At 35.3% G+C, this 9,771-nt stretch overlaps 1 long non-coding RNA gene across 1 annotated transcript; it reads left to right on the top strand.

The window, feature by feature from the left end:
• The first annotated feature begins 3,784 nt into the window (after positions 1 to 3,784).
• On the top strand, positions 3,785 to 5,753 carry LOC141633859 (uncharacterized). Its single transcript, XR_012538613.1, has 2 exons — positions 3,785 to 3,869; positions 5,487 to 5,753. It is a non-coding gene; the product is annotated as an uncharacterized LOC141633859 (long non-coding RNA).
• Positions 5,754 to 9,771: the final 4,018 nt, after the last annotated feature.

The raw sequence follows: 9,771 nt of genomic DNA, 5'->3' as shown, positions 1-9,771 counted from the left end.
TATGATGCAATTTTGTGTAAGGGTGTTACACAAGTGACAATTGACAATTGAGATTGCGCATGGTTTCCGACAAAACCATAATCAAAACACATTAAGATGGTTAAGATACCATTGTGGCTATGTTAATTAAGAAGTAGATTTTCTAGAATCGTTCTAGGCAATAAAGAACAATGAGAGATATTTATAACGGAAATTGAGTACACTTGCAATCATGAGATGTGCAAGAAGGATGAGTCCCGCACACTGTGAAAACAGTGGGAGCTATTCTTAGGCTAGAGGGCCTATGTCTTGATTGGATTTCGACACGTACTCAGAAAGTTTTGTAATGCAAATGTATACATTACAAAGGAAAACGAGTATGTAGTAAGGTTGAGTAAGGTACAAGAAATTGATAAAACCTACTAACCAAAGCCTTCTCAAAGGCTAAACATGATGAGTCATGTCATTTCAATTGAATTGAAATGAACAACTACGTACAAGATCAAATTAGATTATAGAACATGAAATAGTAATCGGGCATTGACTATTCATGTGTGATAATCGCATTTGTCGTTCGAGTTTTATTTTAAAACTCTTTTATTATACTTTGTTACATCCAAACGGGTTGTGGAGACAATTGAACCCCGTTAAAGTGAACACGGATTAACATTGTATTTGCCCATAGTTACTTGTATGAGGTGACGTCTCGAAGTGACTATAGTGTGATGCGATTGATGGCAAGTTCAAGTGCCATAGAGTCATGTGAGATGACTAGTCGATCACATAGGCAGACGGTTAGGAACATTTTGTCGGGCCTTATGACCGCTTATAGAGTTCGGGCAATTTATATAGCCTGGTCGTGGCGAGAGCTACTATAGTATTCAAATAAGTCGATTCTTTTGACTAAAGACTATTCGCCCGAGATGGCACAGATTTGATTAACTTTGATTTGTGTTACTATGACCTTCGTAAATGGGGTCAAATGGGCATATTTTGGGTTATGATGGCTGTGGCTAGTCGAAGGGAATGAGTGCGATAGGAATTGTCCATCCCCTTGTCAGGGTTAAAACAATATCTCAGGGCCACTCGAGGAGTAATGAACTGGAAATGCGTGGCCACGCTCGGAAGGTATCTATGATAGATAAATCCAGTCAAACAGTTATTCTCCAGATCGAGGAAACCACTCTCGATATGATCACTTGCAAGTACGACCTGAAAGACATCTTGCATTGAGTGGGAGATAGTAATAGGACAAGAGAATTGGTGACGCACACTTGTCGAGGACAAGTGGGAGATTGTTGGGAAATGTGTCCTCAACAATAGTGCGATCACATGATTTAAATATCATTATTAAATCTCATTTTAAGAATACATGTGGGATGTAATATTTTACAAGTCAACTGGTCAACACATATCGGTAATGATTGGTCGACTAGAGTTTGACATTCGTCGTGCGACGGTGGTGATGAGTTGATCCCCTTAGGTCATACCTATAGGGAAATACTCTTAATTGATTATTTAATTAATCGTATACCGATACGAGTTAATTAAATTGCTTAAAATTGACGGATAATTTTGTGAGTATAATTTACGTATCTTATTGTAAATATGATTAAATAAGACACGGTCTAAGTAATCGAATTGTTTTATTACTTAGATGAAATTATTGTTTACAGAAACAATTGAAACAAAATGAATAAATTATTATAAATACAGAATGTTGTAGTTTATAATTTGGAAACTTTTGGTACAAGTAATTACGAATTACTAGTCGATTTTGTAAATGACATATTTTATGAGTATGTTGATTTTTAATATGTTAAAAATACATTACAATTTCATATGTCAAGTAACATGTCACATATGTTACAATTGACAAATGACAAAATAAAATGGAGCATCCATTTTATGTTGTATATGCCGAAATAATGGAGGGAGTATATGATATACATTGTGTTTTTATCTTGAGTGGAAAACACAATAATTATACCTAAAGGAGTAGCCATGCACACCTATGCTTTTGAGAAGAGCAAAAATAAAAGGTATTAGGCTACCTACCCAAGGCCCTCTCTCTCTCTTCTCTTTTTCGACCCTATCAAAAGAAAGAGAGCAATTTTTCCTCTCTAATTATTCATTCATTTTTGTGATACAAAATACAATTTTCTAGTGTAAGAAAATGGATAATCTCTACAATGTATGATTTTTCTAGAGAAATAAACTCACAAAAATTACTCCTCTCTTGACCGAAATATTCAAGAGTAAAATTACAATTTATATTGTGTCAATTTTATAGTAAAACTAATATTATTACTAGATCTAAATAATATTAGTTATTATGAGTATTCCTTGGGTATATGCTTTTGGGAGGGATTCTATACTTGAATCCTTGTTCTTCCATTTGGAGAGCTCAAGAACAAGTGAGTAGGAGAACTCACTTGTGCCCATAAGAACCGAAATTACAATGTAAGGGTGATTTCTTCTTTATTTTGCTACCTTGTTTGCATGCATAAGACCTTTATTTAATTTTATGACAAATTAATTTATAACATATATGAGTATGTTTATGTATATAGATCTACATTTCTTTCACCCATGTGCGCAAATTATGGTTGAAATAATTTCCCGCACCTGTTTTAGTGCATACTGTATGAATATCTGATGGTTTTGCTGTTCTTACAGGCGAAGGATTTTGAAAAGCTATAGATTAGTTGGCCAGTGTGTTGGTAGCCTTATGTGTGTGTAATGGTTGTTCGCTGTGTAGATATACGGTATTGCTGAATACGATATTTTGCTGTGCTTATTAGATAGTGACCTTGTGAGCTTTTCTTCTCTTTATCATTTTTACATTACTTTTGGATCATGCTTTTTTAACTATGTTAATTCAGTGATCACAGTTTATGCTTCATTGTGTTCCTGTGAGTGGTAGGCATCCAGCTACTTCACTTGTGGCTGTAAATTCTTATTAGTGATTTCGTATTACCGTTAAATAATACCACCTCAATCTAATAGCCTTGGTTATGCTAGAGATGTGATAGTGACCATCACATAATTAGGAACATATCGGCTGTAATTGTAACACCCCGTAATTTCGGACCGTTATTATATTGCGAAAGTAATTTATTAATCAAGTTGAATTTAAAATTTATGTATTTGAAGTAATAATAATTCAATGAAATGTAATTCTATTATATTTTGAAGTAAATTATTTAATTTGATAGTTTCGAAATGTTTAAAAATAGTTTAAACCATGTAAAAACCTTTTTATATCGAAATAAGGGCATATTGGGAAAAATGGCGATTCTTTTGAAAATTGGGCAAACGATTTTGGAAATGGGTCATATGAGTACTCAATCTTCTTGAAATCTCGTGTTTAAGAATTTTGGCAATGTCGGAATTTGCGTTTGACAAACGGTTTTAATTATGGTCGAAACGAGCTAAAACCGACTAATAAAATCCCGCCAAATTCCCGCTCTTCCTCCCCTTCTCACGCCACACCTCCCCTTCCTCCTTCCCATTTCTTCCTAAGACTTCTTTTGTCCTTCTTTTGTGCTCTTGACCGAATTCCTCAAAAAAAAAAATAATAATAATCTTACAATCGTAATTTCATCATAATTTCTTCGTTTCTAGTCCGATTTTCGCAAAATTTATATTTTCGGAATCCTCTCTTCAAGATCTACATCCTAATATGTTTTAATTTCAGTTTTAATTATGTCGATTTTGGCTGATTTTGGGCATAATATCGGTTTTGATAATTATTATTGTGTTTTTGTTGTTTTTAATAGGTGAAGATTATGAGGATGATATAGGGGACTCCTATATAGTAGAGGATGATGGGTAGCTACTGTTTTTAGGGTTTTCTCAAGGGTTATTTTGCCTTTTTCTAGCTTAAGGTAACATATTTCGAGTTACTCGACGAATAAATGTCACATTCTTTGCTTTTTGTATGATTTTTGTGAATGTTATTTGAGTAGTTTATTTCACATGAAAATATAGGTTAAATTCATGTCTTTTGTATGTTAAGTTCACTTACTAGTATGGAAATGAAATGGGAATGATTAATTGATGCTTCAGACGATGTTAAACTGAACAAAAATGGAGAAATGGAGGGTTGGGGGTGGCGGCCCAAACGCCCAAAGAGTCCCGGTAGGCCTGTGCAGGCCCACGGCAGCCCGGGTTGGCCCGGTTGGCCCGTTGCTTGTTTCGCGGTTTTTCATGCATTATTTGTCGTTTCGGGTTTATTAATGTTATATTTAGTATAAGTAACAAATGGGTAATCTTTTGAAATGAATCATATTAGTAGTAAATATAATGTTGATGGTAAAATTATGTTTATATTGGTAGTTTCACATGTTAGGATAGGTTATGATATGAAATTGTAAAGAATAGGCTTAAAATGAATTTTATAGCGATAATTGCAATGTTTGGTGATTAAGCCGAAAACTGAGCCTTGGTCCCTTTGATCGAATCGATGTCGATCAATGCGTGATTGGTCACCGCAATTTAACCCGCACTGCCGCAGATGGGGTTGCGGGTAAAAATTCGGTTGGATGTAAATTATTGTGAAAAATGGATAATTGGCCTTATTCTTGTTTTAGGCCATTTATTATGTTTTTATTTCACATATGTTGTTGGTTGATTTGAATGGTTTCTTATGTTGTAGAAACGGCCCTAGATTCCCTGGAACCTTTAATATTGTCAAGTTTGGACTCTTTGCCTCTCTTTTGGTTAATTGGGTGTCCTACTTGTCTTGTGTGGTGTGGGCTAAAGTATTCAAGCTGGGACCTAGATTGATTTTATTTAGGTCCTAGGTGAGTGTTTCGGCCTTCATCATAGATAGGCCATTATAGTCTTTGACGAGTGTATGTTCACTGCTTGATAGCCTCTGTGTTCCTGACTTGGTGGGATTATATCCAAGTTGGGGCATGACCTCGTTACTTATTTTGATAGTAAGTGGTCAGCTTAAGTATTAGCCAACCCTTTGGTGGACTCCTTAGGGTACTCACTTTGTTTTAGAAAAATTGTGAGTCTTGGGTGCGGTGGTGTGTATCCGCATGTCTAGGTCTGCGCAGATTTTAGGCTAGGGTTGTGTTGTGTCCTGGCCATGTTTTGATAGAACATCTGAGCCAGGATACCGGTTCGATTACCTTCCCTACCTCGTGGTATAGACTCGAGTTACAGAGTGACTATTGACCGTACTAAGAACTTATGCCTGGCTTTGATATATTGTCCTTTCTTGTATGGTGACTTTATGAGTTGTAATAGGTGAGATGCAAGCCGGTTACAATTGATAAAGTTTGATTATCGCTTGTTATATGTTTCACATGATAGTTTAATTTGGTCGGTTTAGTGTTCATATGTTAGAATACTCGATAGTTAATTGATTTATGATGTTGTTTACATGTTGCATTACATGTTACATTAAATATGACATTTCGTGGTCGGGAGGACTCGAAGTTACTCCCCACCTGAATTGTGGCTTTCGTGTTTGTATAAAATGCGATTGACAGGTTGATGATGATTAGATGGGGTCACAGACGAGCTAGTGAGCAAAAGAACCTTGGACTTAGTTTGGTTATTTTGTAGTAAACCTTTAAACATTTGGTTGTGTTTATATTTTGAAGGGACATATGTCTCCCTCTCTTACTTTGGTTTGTATCACGTTATTCTCGTGACTTTAGTTATGTTATGTAAATTAGTGTGTTAGTATTTGCAGGTTTTGGCACTCTTCATTTGGAAGTGTTTGTGATTGGTTTAGAAAAGTTTTTGAAATTACAGGTTTTATCTAGTTGAACCAATTACAAACATATCCCGTCATTTTTTTCAGTAGAATTTACGTGTTTATTTATCGCTAAAAATGAGGGTGTCACAGTTGGTATCAGAGCTTGTTGCTCCTGACGCACGTTTGTGCACCCCACTTAAAATCACTTGACCTTTAAATAATAAACTTGAGAGATGGGTAGGATGGGTAGATTTAGGATTTTATGTGGTAGTCTGTTTGTGATTGCTATTTGTTAGGTTCTAACCAATGTTCTCTTTTGCAAGATGGATCTCCAAGAAATGTAGATAATGCAATCTTACAAGCTAGGTTTGTTGATTGTTAGTTATTAATTTTGGTGCTGTTAAAGATTGGTTATGCCAAATGAAGAATGCTTCCACTTTCTCGATATTTCTTTCCGTATTCAGTGTATCTTACTTTAATCTTCCAATCTCGTTGTTTATTCGTCTTTCAAATTCCTCTTCTCTCGCCTTGGTAACTACTCTTCAATTCTTTCTCCCGATTCATCCTTGGTTCGTTTTCTTCTTATAATAAGAGTCCTTGTGGACACCTTCCTTTTATTCCGCGGGATAGTCCCCTTGTTCTAGAGAACCCGGTTTTGAGGGAATGTATCATTGGAGGGCGTGAACGAGTTGAGAAATTGATTGTTTAAGGTTTGAGTTGTATAGGAGAATATAACTTGGGATCCTTTGGTTAGTCTTGTTAGTTGTGCTTGATATGAGAGTCTAGTGGGTTGAGAAACACCTTGGGATTTATGTCTATTGAGAGCTTGTTCATTATAGATGATTGAGCATGGGTACTACCTTAGCACATAAGATGGAATGAACCTAAGCTACTTCATTTGAGAGTCTCGATGTTTCTTGTGGAGAATTAAAGGAATGATAGTTAGCCCTAATCCTTGTAGGCCTTGAAAGGAATACAATAGGACGTTGACGTTGCTTAATGGATTGGTATCGTACTTTGGAATTAGTTAGTTTGTTAAACCTTTCGAGTTGACCAAATCTAGTATAGAGTAGCCCTTGTTGACCTTTTGAAATTTGAGAACACGTGGTTGACCTTATTAATTATATTTGAATTTGGGAATTTTGGTGGAAAGTTGTTTGATGTAGTTCGTGAGTTCAAAGATGCGATTCTAATTTATGGTATCGGAGACTAGAAGTACGAAGTGGTGAGATGATAGAGTAAACAAGTCATGGTACTTGGGGATGACATAGCAAGTGGAGTTCGATGACGAGAATTGTAAAGGAGATACTTTGGGACTTAGATGGTAACAAATGAATTTGTGTGGTGAATTGATTTTGGCTCTTGGAACCAATTGAGTTGAGGAAAACCTACCAATGTGGAGTCCTTGTTAGTCCTACGATTTGGTAGACTATTGAGTCTTTGTTGAGCACCTTAGTGATGTAACCTTATCATAGCGATCATAAGCTTTGAGGAGTGTTTGGTTAAGCGGTAACCCTTTCTTTATGCCGCTTCTGTTCTCCTTTCCTTCTCTTTAACGTTCGTTGAACCCTGTTCTTATGCCAAAGTTTACGTATCTTCTTCTTGCCTGAGATATCTTCTTAACTCGAATACCTCTTATTTTTGTCAACCGTTATCTTTATGGTCCGACTCCTTATTTCCTAACAGGTCATTTGTTCCTTGCTTATCCTTCCTTAACGCCTTTTTATAATACTATCTCTTTTGAGAAGTGTTGGCCTTGGTTGGACATCATGACCTTTGAAGGGATTGTTGTGTTTGACCCTTTCCTGGTTTTGAGAGGATTTGATATTGGAGAGACTTAGGTAGTGTGATGAGACATACTTGATGGTTCTTATACCTATAGATCCTTGATAAAGTGAGTACGTTGGATTGGTGGATTTTGTGTGTCAAATGTGAGTTGCATTGGTTACTAAGGTTATGGAACATGGCATTGTTGTTTATGTTTGGGTACTAGTGCCTAGTACTTGACTTAAAATGGATGAAACTGAATGGTGGATTTGAGGATATAGGATTGACTAAGTAGACGAGTTTTTGATTGGCTTCCATAATCACTTTGGATATGAGGGTTTGATAATGTATATGTTACCGTGTGAGAAATGTTAAATGTGGGATTATTAGTTGGTTTTAGTGAGTGATATTGATTACTACTTGAGCTATGGTATGAGAGTGAGAGTAAGCTACATTATTGGGAAGTTTTAGCACTTGTTTTAATAACTAGAAAGGGTAATGGTATGGTTGACACCAATTGCTAGGTTAAAGAACATAGTTTCAATTTATGGTTTTAGGAACTCTGGGGTGATAAAGTGTTGTTACAATTAAGACCTTGTTTCTTGGGAATTTGATGGTAAGTAAGTTTTAGGATGTCAAATTTGAAAGAATACTCCTTGGGATGATGTTGTAGATGAGTGTAAATCCGCTTTTGGAAATCCTTAATAAGTAAAAGGATAGAGAAACTTGAGATCCTATTGATTTTTCAGATTTTGGGGTTGGTATGTTGCTACCTTGTTTTGAAATGAGAATCTTGTGGTATATTTGAGGAACTTTCTCTTGGAGTTTATAGCTTGGTATTGGGATTCTTGATTAAAGGTTTATTTGTTTTGAGGAAACCATAGTTGACACTAGTTGGATACGAATATAGCTTTGTTGGAAGCCTTGACCTTGGACTTGTGAAAGTTGTTTCTGGATGTTTGAGGATTTGGAGCGATGACATCACACTTATAGTGGAGTACCTTGTTTCAGGGAACAGATTAGGATGAGGTAACATAAGCGATTGAGGAAACCCTTGGGAGTGATGTGGTTATGAGTTTTGTTGTTAGGAAATTTTTGGAACCGTTTCGAGTGTTGTTGTTTGTGATAAAAGTGTCTGGCGTTTCCTTGTTGACTAATTTCCCTTCTTCCTTGATCATGAGCGTTATCGTTCATACCTCTCTTCCTTACTTCATCATACTCCTCTCATAAGTTTGATGTTGGTAACCTATGAAACTCCATCTTTGACACCCTTTTAGGTTCGACTTCAATTCTTACCCCATGAAATTCATACAGCCCTTTTGATTAGTTAAGCTTGGATCCTCTTAGCATACTTGCTCCTATGATGTCTAAGTTACTTTTCACTTCGAGGAATTTCTAAATATTTCAAGCTACCAGTTTCGATTCATTCTTGAAAGTTTATATCACTTCTGCAAACCTAACCTATTTTTGAAGACTTGAAAATGAAAATTTGATTTAGTTCCCTATTCCTTTCTTGAATATAAACTCGTTTATCGTAATTTTAATTTCTAGACCCGAGTTTTCGTTAAGATTTGTCCAATTTCTGTTAATTTTGATCCATTTATGACTTCTTTGTCAAGGTTTAATGTTACATTTTAGGGATTTGACCCCCATTGGGTTTAAAAGTGAAACCTTCATTTCTATTTTGGCTTTTTGCAAAAGGAAATTTGAGTAGACTACATTTCTCTTACTTTGATTTTAACGTTGATCGGATGTTAGAACTAGTTATTGGAGACATTTGATAACTTGTTCTACGCTTATCGGCGAATAGTTTTTGTTTAAAACTTGTCTCTGATTTGGAAAAATAGCGTTCTTGTGTGCACGACAAGAGCAATTCCATTCCATGAATGAGACTTATATTCTTGAAAACTCTTCATTAATGTTTTGAAGGTATTTTGGTTTTTGAATTTTACAAATGATTTGCCTTTTTACCTTATCTTTGATATGAAAAGTGGATGTTCTTGCCTGATCAACAAGAGTATCACCGTTTCATTGAAAAGATACCTATATTTTCTTATGATGATATTATTAAGATGTCGTTTACTATAATTTCTCCTTCTAAGTTTCGAGGACGAAACTTTTTAAAAGGAGGGGTGATTGTAACACCCCGTAATTTCGAACCGTTATTATATTGCGAAAGTAATTTATTAATCAAGTTGAATTTAAAATTTATGTATTTGAAGTAATAATAATTCAATGAAATGTAATTCTATTATATTTTGAAGTAAATTATTTAATTTGATAGTTTCGAAATGTTTAAAAATAGT

This window comes from Silene latifolia, chromosome Y, assembly GCF_048544455.1.
Source record: "Silene latifolia isolate original U9 population chromosome Y, ASM4854445v1, whole genome shotgun sequence".
Classification (NCBI taxonomy): Eukaryota; Viridiplantae; Streptophyta; class Magnoliopsida; order Caryophyllales; family Caryophyllaceae; genus Silene; species Silene latifolia.
This window is presented reverse-complemented; position numbering and strand designations above follow the sequence as displayed.